At 37.5% G+C, this 16368-nt stretch overlaps 1 long non-coding RNA gene across 1 annotated transcript; it reads left to right on the top strand.

Moving 5' to 3' along the window:
• The first annotated feature begins 1990 nt into the window (after positions 1-1990).
• On the top strand, positions 1991-3235 carry LOC124260213. Its single transcript, XR_006894024.1, has 3 exons — positions 1991-2029; positions 2691-2754; positions 3199-3235. It is a non-coding gene; the product is annotated as an uncharacterized LOC124260213 (long non-coding RNA).
• Positions 3236-16368: the final 13133 nt, after the last annotated feature.

Below are 16368 nucleotides of genomic sequence, written 5' to 3'. Positions count from 1 at the left end.
CATCTACTACCAAATCGCCAATTGAAATCTAAGCATATGTAAACGGTACATACATATTTTAAATAGATACTAATTATGTTTAAACACTGAATGTAACACATAATTATATATGTGATCTTTATTCAAATTGAAATGACCAACTCAACTGAGAAAAGCATACAAAACCTAACATTTCCCATGAATGAAAAATCGTGGGTATTTCTTAGTTTTATCAACTCTCTAAGGAAACATTCCCAGCAATATAGTAACATAAAATATTATTTTTTATGTGACCTTTAATTTAATTTAAAAACTGTAAAATGTAACATAACTTATTCACTTTCAGTTACAGTTACATATCTGGTATACAATACTTACACTCTTTGCTCGACAACGGTATAAGAATCCATACTGAAACGTCCGATCATATATATAATAAAGAAGTTGTTATCCATAAACTCTTACTTTCTTTATTTGTCACCAACTTCTAAATGCCAATCAAACAAATTACAATAATTAAATATATTCATTATTGATATATGATGGATAGCAATGGGATAGATCAAACTGAAGTCGCTAAATGAAACCCATGAAGTGAAGTATTTTGGACTAACCTGATGAGAAACTGTCACGTCCATTCCAGACTATTCCTTGTTTCCTTGAAACAAACCACTGGCAGCGGACAGAAAAACTGGGTCTTTTCTTGAACTGAAAAGCATATCAACATATCTTAACTTATGAAAGTGTAATCCCATATATAAACATATGTTAAACTTATGGTTACACTGGAATCCAATGACTGTTACATTTTGAGTGATTATATTTTTCACAAAGATAAAGAAATGTATTCTTATGTATCTATTTAGTGTTTACTTGTTTTTGACTAAATGCTGATGAATAAAAAATATTGTTTTAAGATTTCCTTTAATGAAATTAGGAGCATGGTATGGTGTAACTATAAATGATTACCACGCCAAGCCTCTTGTCAATCTCCAACAAGTCAGTGGATCCACAATACGCATCTGTAAATCAAATAATTGAAACAATGATTCTTTAGAAATGTTATACGTGACTTGTGTCAATGCATTGTAAGGCTAAGAGGTTCAATAATTGATTACCTAAATTATTACACAAAAGCTATGAGTGTAAAGTATATGTTATAATTGTTTTAATGGTAATAAAATGATAAAAAGATGTACTGGTATAATTGGATAAATACCGCCATATAGCTGGAATATTGCCGAGTGCGGCGTAATACTTAAACTCGCTCACGTAGATATATTGAGCTGACATCACATATAATTAGATAAGTAAAGTTATAATACAGTTAATGTACGTAGATCTTACGTAGAACTGAAAAGAATGAACATGATATAAGCATGTCTAATACATGTGCATGTTTTGAGCTCAATAGGTAAATTACTTACCTGGTGAAGTTTTACGTCCAGCAGAACGTATATTGCCTACTTCTGACAGGGTTTTGAAAATCACCTATTTGCCACTAACACAATCTCTCATGAGTAGGACTCATGGAGCTCGATGAGGACTTTTAAAGTAACGTGAATATGTTTTCAGATTTATTCACTTCTCTAGGCCTACATGTTGATGCTTGACACTGAGGAGGAGCAATTAGTGCCCATAATGCGATGAGAAGACCCTTAAGCCCATACAAGCCCACTTTGGGTACTCACATTCAATCTGCTCATTTCCACCTTTCACGGTCCCCTTTGATGTCGGCAATGTAAACAACAAAACAATGGCGACCGGATCACGTCCACGCGAGACTACCTAAATCATTATAAAACACACAGCTGACATTTTATGTGTATAGTGTATGTTTATTTTGTTGTATAACGCGGAAAGATATTGTCAAACTGTAATGTTAGATTTAGATTGAAAACAACAACAAAGTGTTTTTCCCGTGAGCCTTTGCGAGTCGCGATTTTCAAAGCCGCCTCAGTTTTCCTCAAAGCACTGAAAGAGAGAATTCGCTACCTGAAAAGAAAGATGGAAATGGCTGCGAAAACTCGCAGTACCACGACCCTGTCAGGTAAGACCAATTTGTTTTGTTGTCAACAACGTTTTATGAATTATTTACTTTACGTACAGATAATCCGGATTGGTAATCGTTAATCTATCGAATTACAGCCAGTGGCCATAGGTATTCGCCACTATGCATTATTCGGACTTACATGTTAATTTGGTGCAGCCAGAAATATATCTTGAATTTATTTGATATCCGTTTGATATTGTTCATATTTTGCACATGGGTTCTGAATCATCTCAGCTTCAAAGACATAATTTCCGTTTTATTTTCAATTCAATGCGTGTCATGGTTATGGCAATTTGTAACATGGCGGTCTATGGGGAAAGAATACGCAATGTTGTATATATGTTGCTCATGTAACTACAATGCGGAAAATTATGTATCTGTGACCAAGATTATTTCCTAACAGCCTGCATAATTTGACAACCAAATATGGAAAACTGAATTAATGAAAATTACATAGCTACACTAAAATAGCATGCAAGTCTATGAGAATTTTGCCGACTGACGTATATTTAAGTCCCCTGACTGTATAAACAGTTTTGCACGAACTATTTTCAAAGGTTGGTGAAGTAAAATAAGTGTCTATCGAAAAAATATACTACAATTTTGAAAAAATATAGCAAATAGATTGTATATTAATTGATTTGTTTTATCCATTTAGGCTGTTGAGAGGAAACGTGTCAATGACCAATCCTGGAAGAAAAGATCACCCTCTCTAACTGAAGGTATGTGTTTATGGTACTATGAAACATAGACGCAATTTCACTTTGAATATTTTATTATTATGCTTCCCTTAGATACATTTTCACAGAATGAACCATACTCAAGTTACATTTGCAAATGGATTTGAATAACCGTAACTTAATCATGATTTCAAATTGACCAAAATAAACTTCACACCTGTGTGAAATGGCAGTAAACTGACCCCTTGATTTTACAATAATAACGTGACATACTAAGGTTATGTCACATGAGATAACTGAACTTCATTCATCAGGATGTTTATGTCAGGTCGCTCACTTACTCATTGCATAACCTTAAAGTGATAAATCTGTAGTTTGCTTGTTGGTATAAATGTCGCTGCAATTGTTTGGGGTTTGTTAAACCTCAAATGAATGAATGGAGAAATGCAAAGAAAAGTAACGCGAGTTATTGTTTATTTTTTTCAGCTGATGATGAGTCTGCAGACTGTATAACTAATGACCAAGGATGGTCAGCTGAAACATGTGTGAAGGTAATTTTGACCTATCTGTAGTGACTTTCATTATAAGTAGTAAATTATTTCCAATTCATAGAGTAGAGACAAGGTTTATGGATGTCAACTCCTTTATTATGTGAAAATATAACTTCAGAGTGAATGCTTACCCCTTCGCCAGGTGTAAGCATTCAATCCAAACATTGTGTTTTCACATAATAAAGACCTTGACATCCTGAAACATTCGCCCTTGTATTATTCACTTCTAAATACACCTCAAAGACGAATGGTGTAAACATACAGTCACTACTGGGTGAATATACTTGTGCCTTCAACAATACAACTGCCTGACTGAGTTTGGTTTTACGCTTTTAGCAATATTCCAGCAACATCAATGAGGTGGACACCACAACGCTGATGAAAATCTATTACTAGTACCATTATTACTACATAGAAAAATGCAATAAATGTTCAGATATTATATATAACATATTACTACCTCTGGTCTGGGAAGCATGTAACTCCAGAGCAAAGTTTGTATAGATTCTGTGTCCCTCTTTAGAAAATAAGATATTACATTCGGGTCAATGAAGTGTGATGAATTGCATAATTTGAGTTTTGAGAAAACTAGTGCAAAGTGTGATTGTTCAATTTAGTTCTCTTTATTCAAAGTTACTTGTGGATTACTCATTTTAAATCATCCTTGGCATTGTCAGTTTCTTGTTGATTGATGTTTGTGTAATTCATCAAAATAACCTAGTAATTGCTATAACCTGCCATTTTCAGAAACTTGCACAACGCCTAAACAGACTTGCATCTATTGATTGGCCAGATAGACGATAGAAAAAGGTAGCGCATTAACACTCACCATAGACATGACATCACCAGTCGTGGAGTGACGAAGATGACGCCAATTAGTTGCATTCCGGCCCCTTTGTCTGTGAGTCCAGCAAGCTTATGGCATACCACCTAATTTACACACTGGACTTGGAAAGAATCTACACCTCCACTGCTCTCGCCAAGGCCAACAGGAGGACGAGGATGAGGCATCCAACCAAAGTAACAGAGGGATCTCCTCGCCAGGATGCCCCTTTACAGGGCCCACTGACCAGCTCTTGCAATTTAATTGAATTTATTTTCAAATTTCATAATGTAATTTTATTTTATTTTTGTATTGTAAGCCGTATGTTGTTATTGTATATCATAGTGGATGTTTGGCGATAGTTGTGACATAGAGTGTGTGGCTGAATGCCAAGGCGTGCAAATAAATGTCCGATGCAACTATGTTTTATCACTGTGTTAAGTTGTATGTTATTGTTATTTTTCATCATTAGCCTGATTTTAGAAATAAATTCAGATCTACGTGATCTAACATGCTATTTCAAGATAATAAGTGAATGAAAGTTTAACTGATGAAAAAATTACAACTTTCTTATAAATGATATATGATTTCTAAAACTGGATTGAGTTATGCCAACATGTTTTGCCCTGTTCTTTAGTGCTATATTACTAGTTATATGTATGATCTTTATTTGCCTTAAATGCTAATCCATACCATGTTGAGAAAATAAAACAATGAATCTTATTATATATTCTGTTTTTCTTTAGTAAATGTCATGATAATAACAAATTGCTTATATTGTTTTGAACAAGAGTTTATGATATAAATAAAGAAGAATGTTTACATTTAGCTCTTTGAAACGATATGAAAACCCGTGAACCTGAAATTGAAACCGTAACTGAAACTATGCGGAAACCTTGGTCGGATTGTTGGTAACTGAAACTATGCGAAACTATGCCTCGGATTATTATAGTGATGATAACTGACATGTCTGTGGTAACAGCAACACCATCAGTGTGGATGTACAGTGTGAGTATATTATAGTGATGATAACTGACATGTCTGTGGTGTCAACAGTATCAGTGTGGATGTACAGTGTGAGTATATTATAGTGATGATAACTGGACATGTCTGTGGTGTCAACACCATCATCAGTGTGGATGTACAGTGTGAGTATATTATAGTGATGATAACTGACATGTCTGTGGTATCAACACCATCAGTGTGGATGTACAGTGTGAGTATATTATAGTGATGATAACTGGACATGTCTGTGGTATCAACACCATCAGTGTGGATGTACAGTGTGAGCATATTATAGTGATGATAACTGGACATGTCTGTGGTATCAACACCATCATCAGTGTGGATGTACAGTGTGAGTATATTATAGTGATGATAACTGGACATGTCTGTGGTATCAACACCATCAGTGTGGGATGTACAGTGTGAGTATATTATAGTGATGATAACTGGACATGTCTGTGGTATCAACACCATCAGTGTGGATGTACAGTGTGAGTATATTATAGTGATGATAACTGGACATGTCTGTGGTATCAACACCATCAGTGTGGATGTACAGTGTGAGTATATTATAGTGATGATAACTGGACATGTCTGTGGTATCAACACCATCAGTGTGGATGTACAGTGTGAGTATATTATAGTGATGATAACTGGACATGTCTGTGGTATCAACACCATCAGTGTGGATGTACAGTGTGAGTATATTATAGTGATGATAACTGGACATGTCTGTGGTATCAACACCATCAGTGTGGATGTACAGTGTGAGTATATTATAGTGATGATAACTGGACATGTCTGTGGTATCAACAACACCATCAGTGTGGATGTACAGTGTGAGTATATTATAGTGATGATAACTGGACATGTCTGTGGTGTCAACACCATCAGTGTGTGATGTACAGTGTGAGTATATTATAGTGATGATAACTGGACATGTCTGTGGTATCAACACCAACAGTCAGTGTGGATGTACAGTGTGAGTATATTATAGTGATGATAACTGACATGTCTGTGGTATCAACACACATCAGTGTGGATGTACAGTGTGAGTATATTATAGTGATGATAACTGACATGTCTGTGGTATCAACACCATCAGTGTGGATGTACAGTGTGAGTATATTATAGTGATGATAACTGACATGTCTGTGGTGTCAACAGTAACACCATCAGTGTGGATGTACAGTGTGAGTATATTATAGTGATGATAACTGGACATGTCTGTGGTATCAACACCATCAGTGTGGATGTACAGTGTGAGTATATTATAGTGATGATAACTGACATGTCTGTGGTATCAACAGTATCAGTCAGTGGATGTACAGTGTGAGCATATTATAGTGATGATAACTGACATGTCTGTGGTCAACAACACCATCAGTGTGGATGTACAGTGTGAGTATATTATAGTGATGATAACTGACATGTCTGTGGTATCAACACCATCAGTGTGGATGTACAGTGTGAGTATATTATAGTGATGATAACTGACATGTCTGTGGTATCAACAACACATCAGTGGATGTACAGTGTGAGTATATTATAGTGATGATAACTGACATGTCTGTGGTGTCAACAACCACCAGTGTGTGGATGTACAGTGTGAGTATATTATAGTGATGATAACTGACATGTCTGTGGTATCAACACCATCAGTGTGGATGTACAGTGTGAGCATATTATAGTGATGATAACTGGACATGTCTGTGGTATCAACACCATCAGTGTGGATGTACAGTGTGAGTATATTATAGTGATGATAACTGGACATGTCTGTGGTGTCAACAGTAACACCATCAGTGTGGATGTACAGTGTGAGTATATTATAGTGATGATAACTGACATGTCTGTGGTATCAACACCATCATCAGTGTGGATGTACAGTGTGAGTATATTATAGTGATGATAACTGGACATGTCTGTGGTATCAACACCATCAGTGTGGATGTACAGTGTGAGTATATTATAGTGATGATATAACTGGACATGTCTGTGGTATCAACAGTAACAACTGACATCAGTGTGGGATGTACAGTGTGAGTATATTATAGTGATGATAACTGACATGTCTGTGGTGTCAACACCATCAGTGTGGATGTACAGTGTGAGTATATTATAGTGATGATAACTGGACATGTCTGTGGTATCAACACACCATCAGTGTGGATGTACAGTGTGAGTATATTATAGTGATGATAACTGGACATGTCTGTGGTATCAACACCATCAGTGTGGATGTACAGTGTGAGTATATTATAGTGATGATAACTGGACATGTCTGTGGTGTCAACACACATCAGTGTGGATGTACAGTGTGAGTATATTATAGTGATGATAACTGACATGTCTGTGGTGTCAACAGTAACACCATCAGTGTGGATGTACAGTGTGAGTATATTATAGTGATGATAACTGGACATGTCTGTGGTATCAACACCATCAGTGTGGATGTACAGTGTGAGCATATTATAGTGATGATAACTGGACATGTCTGTGGTGTCAACACCATCAGTGTGGATGTACAGTGTGAGTATATTATAGTGATGATAACTGACATGTCTGTGGTATCAACACCAACACCATCAGTGTGGATGTACAGTGTGAGTATATTATAGTGATGATAACTGACATGTCTGTGGTATCAACACCATCAGTGTGGATGTACAGTGTGAGTATATTATAGTGATGATAACTGACATGTCTGGTGGTACAACACCATCATCAGTGTGGATGTACAGTGTGAGCATATTATAGTGATGATAACTGGACATGTCTGTGGTCAACAACACCATCAGTGTGGATGTACAGTGTGAGTATATTATAGTGATGATAACTGGACATGTCTGTGGTATCAACAGTACCATCAGTGTGGATGTACAGTGTGAGTATATTATAGTGATGATAACTGGACATGTCTGTGGTATCAACACCATCAGTGTGGATGTACAGTGTGAGTATATTATAGTGATGATAACTGGACATGTCTGTGGTGTCAACAGTAACACCAGTCAGTGGATGTACAGTGTGAGTATATTATAGTGATGATAACTGACATGTCTGTGGTATCAACACCACCATCAGTGTGGATGTACAGTGTGAGTATATTATAGTGATGATAACTGACATGTCTGTGGTATCAACACCATCAGTGTGGATGTACAGTGTGAGTATATTATAGTGATGATAACTGACATGTCTGTGGTATCAACACCATCAGTGTGGATGTACAGTGTGAGTATATTATAGTGATGATAACTGGACATGTCTGTGGTATCAACACCATCATCAGTGTGGATGTACAGTGTGAGTATATTATAGTGATGATAACTGGACATGTCTGTGGTATCAACACCATCAGTGTGGATGTACAGTGTGAGTATATTATAGTGATGATAACTGGACATGTCTGTGGTATCAACACCATCAGTGTGGATGTACAGTGTGAGTATATTATAGTGATGATAACTGACATGTCTGTGGTATCAACACCATCAGTGTGGATGTACAGTGTGAGTATATTATAGTGATGATAACTGGACATGTCTGTGGTATCAACAGTGGATGTACACATCAGTGTGGATGTACAGTGTGAGTATATTATAGTGATGATAACTGACATGTCTGTGGTATCAACACCATCAGTGTGTGATGTACAGTGTGAGTATATTATAGTGATGATAACTGACATGTCTGTGGTATCAACACCATCAGTGTGTGATGTACAGTGTGAGTATATTATAGTGATGATAACTGGACATGTCTGTGGTATCAACACCATCAGTGTGTGGATGTACAGTGTGAGTATATTATAGTGATGATAACTGACATGTCTGTGGTATCAATAGTAACACCATCAGTGTGGATGTACAGTGTGAGTATATTATAGTGATGATAACTGACATGTCTGTGGTATCAACAGTAACACCATCAGTGTGGATGTACAGTGTGAGAGCATATTATAGTGATGATAACTGGACATGTCTGTGGTATCAACACCATCAGTGTGTGGATGTACAGTGTGAGTATATTATAGTGATGATAACTGACATGTCTGTGGTATCAACAACACATCAGTGTGGATGTACAGTGTGAGTATATTATAGTGATGATGATAACTGGACATGTCTGTGGTATCAACACCATCAGTGTGGATGTACAGTGTGAGTATATTATAGTGATGATAACTGGACATGTCTGTGGTATCAACACCATCATCAGTGTGGATGTACAGTGTGAGTATATTATAGTGATGATAACTGACATGTCTGTGGTAACAAACACCATCAGTGTGGATGTACAGTGTGAGTATATTATATAGTGATGATAACTGGACATGTCTGTGGTATCAACACCATCAGTGTGGATGTACAGTGTGAGTATATTATAGTGATGATAACTGGACATGTCTGTGGTATCAACACATCATCAGTGTGGATGTACAGTGTGAGTATATTATAGTGATGATAACTGACATGTCTGTGGTATCAACAACAACATCATCAGTGTGGATGTACAGTGTGAGCATATTATAGTGATGATAACTGACATGTCTGTGGTATCAACACCATCAGTGTGGATGTACAGTGTGAGTATATTATAGTGATGATAACTGACATGTCTGTGGTATCAACACCATCAGTGTGGATGTACAGTGTGAGTATATTATAGTGATGATAACTGGACATGTCTGTGGTGTCAACACCATCAGTGTGTGTGTACAGTGTGAGTATATTATAGTGATGATAACTGGACATGTCTGTGGTGTCAACACCATCAGTGTGGATGTACAGTGTGAGTATATTATAGTGATGATAACTGGACATGTCTGTGGTATCAACAGTAACACCATCAGTGTGGATGTACAGTGTGAGTATATTATAGTGATGATAACTGGACATGTCTGTGGTGTCAACACCATCAGTGTGGATGTACAGTGTGAGTATATTATAGTGATGATAACTGGACATGTCTGTGGTATCAACACCATCAGTGTGGATGTACAGTGTGAGTATATTATAGTGATGATAACTGGACATGTCTGTGGTATCAACACCATCAGTGTGTGGATGTACAGTGTGAGTATATTATAGTGATGATAACTGACATGTCTGTGGTATCAACACCATCAGTGTGTGATGTACAGTGTGAGTATATTATAGTGATGATAACTGGACATGTCTGTGGTATCAACACCATCAGTGTGGATGTACAGTGTGAGTATATTATAGTGATGATAACTGGACATGTCTGTGGTATCAACAGTAACCATCAGTGTGGATGTACAGTGTGAGTATATTATAGTGATGATAACTGACATGTCTGTGGTATCAACACACATCAGTGTGGATGTACAGTGTGAGTATATTATAGTGATGATAACTGACATGTCTGTGGTATCAACACACCATCAGTGTGGATGTACAGTGTGAGTATATTATAGTGATGATAACTGGACATGTCTGTGGTATCAACACCAACAGTGTGTGGATGTACAGTGTGAGTATATTATAGTGATGATAACTGACATGTCTGTGGTGTCAACAGTCAACACCATCAGTGTGTGTGATGTACAGTGTGAGTATATTATAGTGATGATAACTGGACATGTCTGTGGTATCAACACCATCAGTGTGGATGTACAGTGTGAGTATATTATAGTGATGATAACTGACATGTCTGTGGTATCAACACCATCAGTGTGTGATGTACAGTGTGAGTATATTATAGTGATGATAACTGGACATGTCTGTGGTATCAACAACACCATCAGTGTGGATGTACAGTGTGAGTATATTATAGTGATGATAACTGACATGTCTGTGGTGTCAACAACAACACCATCAGTGTGGATGTACAGTGTGAGTATATTATAGTGATGATAACTGACATGTCTGTGGTGTCAACACCATCAGTGTGGATGTACAGTGTGAGTATATTATAGTGATGATAACTGACATGTCTGTGGTATCAACACCATCAGTGTGGATGTACAGTGTGAGTATATTATAGTGATGATAACTGACATGTCTGTGGTCATCAACACCATCAGTGTGGATGTACAGTGTGAGTATATTATAGTGATGATAACTGACATGTCTGTGGTATCAACACCATCAGTCAGTGGATGTACAGTGTGAGCATATTATAGTGATGATAACTGGACATGTCTGTGGTGTCAACACCATCAGTGTGGATGTACAGTGTGAGTATATTATAGTGATGATAACTGACATGTCTGTGGTATCAACAGTAACACCATCAGTGTGGATGTACAGTGTGAGTATATTATAGTGATGATAACTGACATGTCTGTGGTATCAACACCATCAGTGTGGATGTACAGTGTGAGTATATTATAGTGATGATAACTGACATGTCTGTGGTATCAACACCATCAGTGTGGATGTACAGTGTGAGCATATTATAGTGATGATAACTGACATGTCTGTGGTAACAAACACCATCAGTGTGGATGTACAGTGTGAGTATATTATAGTGATGATAACTGACATGTCTGTGGTGTCAACACCATCAGTGTGGATGTACAGTGTGAGTATATTATAGTGATGATAACTGACATGTCTGTGGTATCAACACCATCACCATCAGTGTGGATGTACAGTGTGAGTATATTATAGTGATGATAACTGACATGTCTGTGGTATCAACACACCATCAGTGTGGATGTACAGTGTGAGTATATTATAGTGATGATAACTGACATGTCTGTGGTGTCAACACCAACAGTGTGTGGATGTACAGTGTGAGTATATTATAGTGATGATAACTGGACATGTCTGTGGTATCAACACCATCAGTGTGGATGTACAGTGTGAGTATATTATAGTGATGATAACTGACATGTCTGTGGTGTCAACACCACCATCAGTGTGGATGTACAGTGTGAATATATTATAGTGATGATAACTGGACATGTCTGTGGTATCAACACCACCATCAGTGTGGATGTACAGTGTGAGTATATTATAGTGATGATAACTGGACATGTCTGTGGTATCAACACCATCAGTGTGTGGATGTACAGTGTGAGTATATTATAGTGATGATAACTGACATGTCTGTGGTATCAACACCACCATCAGTGTGGATGTACAGTGTGAGTATATTATAGTGATGATAACTGACATGTCTGTGGTATCAACACCATCAGTGTGGATGTACAGTGTGAGTATATTATAGTGATGATAACTGACATGTCTGTGGTATCAACACCATCAGTGTGGATGTACAGTGTGAGTATATTATAGTGATGATAACTGACATGTCTGTGGTATCAACACCATCAGTGTGTGGATGTACAGTGTGAGTATATTATAGTGATGATAACTGACATGTCTGTGGTATCAACACCATCAGTGTGGATGTACAGTGTGAGTATATTATAGTGATGATAACTGGACATGTCTGTGGTATCAACACCATCAGTGTGGATGTACAGTGTGAGTATATTATAGTGATGATAACTGGACACATGTCTGTGGTGTCAACAGTAACACCATCAGTGTGGATGTACAGTGTGAGTATATTATAGTGATGATAACTGACATGTCTGTGGTATCAACACCACCATCAGTGTGGATGTACAGTGTGAGTATATTATAGTGATGATAACTGACATGTCTGTGGTATCAACACCAACAGTGTCAGTGTGGATGTACAGTGTGAGTATATTATAGTGATGATAACTGACATGTCTGTGGTCAACAGTCAACACCATCAGTGTGGATGTACAGTGTGAGTATATTATAGTGATGATAACTGGACATGTCTGTGGTGTCAACACCATCAGTGTGGATGTACAGTGTGAGTATATTATAGTGATGATAACTGACATGTCTGTGGTATCAACACACATCAGTGTGGATGTACAGTGTGAGTATATTATAGTGATGATAACTGACATGTCTGTGGTATCATCAACACCATCAGTGTGGATGTACAGTGTGAGTATATTATAGTGATGATAACTGGACATGTCTGTGGTATCAACACCAACACCATCAGTGTGATGTACAGTGTGAGTATATTATAGTGATGATAACTGGACATGTCTGTGGTGTCAACAGTAACACATCAGTGTGGATGTACAGTGTGAGTATATTATAGTGATGATAACTGGACATGTCTGTGGTATCAACACCAACACCATCAGTGTGGATGTACAGTGTGAGTATATTATAGTGATGATAACTGACATGTCTGTGGTGTCAACACCATCAGTGTGGATGTACAGTGTGAGTATATTATAGTGATGATAACTGACATGTCTGTGGTATCAACACCATCAGTGTGGATGTACAGTGTGAGTATATTATAGTGATGATAACTGACATGTCTGTGGTGTCAACAACACCATCAGTGTGGATGTACAGTGTGAGTATATTATAGTGATGATAACTGGACATGTCTGTGGTATCAACACCATCAGTGTGGATGTACAGTGAGTGATATTATAGTGATGATAACTGGACATGTCTGTGGTATCAACACCAACACCATCAGTGTGGATGTACAGTGTGAGTATATTATAGTGATGATAACTGACATGTCTGTGGTATCAACACCATCAGTGTGGATGTACAGTGTGAGTATATTATAGTGATGATAACTGACATGTCTGTGGTGTCAACACCATCAGTGTGGATGTACAGTGTGAGTATATTATAGTGATGATAACTGGACATGTCTGTGGTGTCAACACCATCAGTGTGGATGTACAGTGTGAGTATATTATAGTGATGATAACTGACATGTCTGTGGTATCAACACCATCAGTGTGGATGTACAGTGTGAGTATATTATAGTGATGATAACTGACATGTCTGTGGTATCAACACCATCAGTGTGGATGTACAGTGTGAGTATATTATAGTGATGATAACTGGACATGTCTGTGGTATCAACACCATCAGTGTGGATGTACAGTGTGAGCATATTATAGTGATGATAACTGACATGTCTGTGGTATCAACACCATCAGTGTGGATGTACACAGTGAGTATATTATAGTGATGATAACTGACATGTCTGTGGTATCAACACCATCAGTGTGGATGTACAGTGTGAGTATATTATAGTGATGATAACTGACATGTCTGTGGTGTCAACAACACCATCAGTGTGGATGTACAGTGTGAGTATATTATAGTGATGATAACTGGACATGTCTGTGGTATCAACACCATCAGTGTGGATGTACAGTGTGAGTATATTATAGTGATGATAACTGACATGTCTGTGGTATCAACACCATCAGTGTGGATGTACAGTGTGAGTATATTATAGTGATGATAACTGGACATGTCTGTGGTATCAACACCATCAGTGTGGATGTACAGTGTGAGTATATTATAGTGATGATAACTGGACATGTCTGTGGTGTCAACAGTAACACCATCAGTGTGGATGTACAGTGTGAGTATATTATAGTGATGATGATAACTGGACATGTCTGTGGTATCAACACCATCAGTGTGGATGTACAGTGTGAGTATATTATAGTGATGATAACTGACATGTCTGTGGTATCAACACCACCATCAGTGGATGTACAGTGTGAGAGTATATTATAGTGATGATAACTGGACATGTCTGTGGTATCAACAGTAACACCATCAGTGTGGATGTACAGTGTGAGTATATTATAGTGATGATAACTGACATGTCTGTGGTGTCAACACCAACACCATCAGTGTGGATGTACAGTGTGAGTATATTATAGTGATGATAACTGACATGTCTGTGGTATCAACACCATCAGTGTGGATGTACAGTGTGAGTATATTATAGTGATGATAACTGACATGTCTGTGGTATCAACACCACCATCAGTGTGGATGTACAGTGTGAGTATATTATAGTGATGATAACTGACATGTCTGTGGTATCAACAGTACCATCAGTGTGGATGTACAGTGTGAGTATATTATAGTGATGATAACTGACATGTCTGTGGTATCAACAACACCATCAGTGTGGATGTACAGTGTGAGTATATTATAGTGATGATAACTGGACATGTCTGTGGTGTCAACACCATCAGTGTGGATGTACAGTGTGAGTATATTATAGTGATGATAACTGACATGTCTGTGGTATCAACACCATCAGTGTGGATGTACAGTGTGAGTATATTATAGTGATGATAACTGACATGTCTGTGGTGTCAACACCACATCAGTGTGGATGTACAGTGTGAGCATATTATAGTGATGATAACTGACATGTCTGTGGTGTCAACAACACCATCAGTGTGGATGTACAGTGTGAGCATATTATAGTGATGATAACTGACATGTCTGTGGTATCAACACCAACAGTGTGGATGTATGTACAGTGTGAGTATATTATAGTGATGATAACTGACATGTCTGTGGTCATCAACACCATCAGTGTGGATGTACAGTGAGTATATTATTATAGTGATGATAACTGGACATGTCTGTGGTATCAACACCATCAGTGTGGATGTACAGTGTGAGTATATTATAGTGATGATAACTGGACATGTCTGTGGTATCAACACCATCAGTGTGGATGTACAGTGTGAGTATATTATAGTGATGATAACTGGATGTCTCTGTGGTATCAACACCATCAGTGTGGATGTACAGTGTGAGTATATTATAGTGATGATAACTGACATGTCTGTGGTGTCAACACCATCATCAGTGTGGATGTACAGTGTGAGCATATTATAGTGATGATAACTGGACATGTCTGTGGTATCAACACCACAGTGTGTGGATGTACAGTGTGAGTATATTATAGTGATGATAACTGACATGTCTGTGGTGTCAACAACACCATCAGTGTGTGGATGTACAGTGTGAGTATATTATAGTGATGATAACTGACATGTCTGTGGTATCAACACCATCAGTGTGGATGTACAGTGTGAGTATATTATAGTGATGATAACTGACATGTCTGTGGTGTCAACACCATCAGTGTGGATGTACAGTGTGAGTATATTATAGTGATGATAACTGACATGTCTGTGGTATCAACACCATCAGTGTGGATGTACAGTGTGAGTATATTATAGTGATGATAACTGACATGTCTGTGGTATCAACACCATCAGTGTGGATGTACAGTGTGAGTATATTATAGTGATGATAACTGGACATGTCTGTGGTGTCAACACACATCAGTGTGGATGTACAGTGTGAGTATATTATAGTGATGATAACTGACATGTCTGTGGTATCAACACCATCATCAGTGTGGATGTACAGTGTGAGTATA

Source organism: Haliotis rubra, unplaced genomic scaffold (genome assembly GCF_003918875.1).
Source record: "Haliotis rubra isolate DU_JTF1 unplaced genomic scaffold, ASM391887v1 Scf755, whole genome shotgun sequence".
NCBI lineage: Eukaryota > Metazoa > Mollusca > Gastropoda > Lepetellida > Haliotidae > Haliotis > Haliotis rubra.
This window is presented reverse-complemented; position numbering and strand designations above follow the sequence as displayed.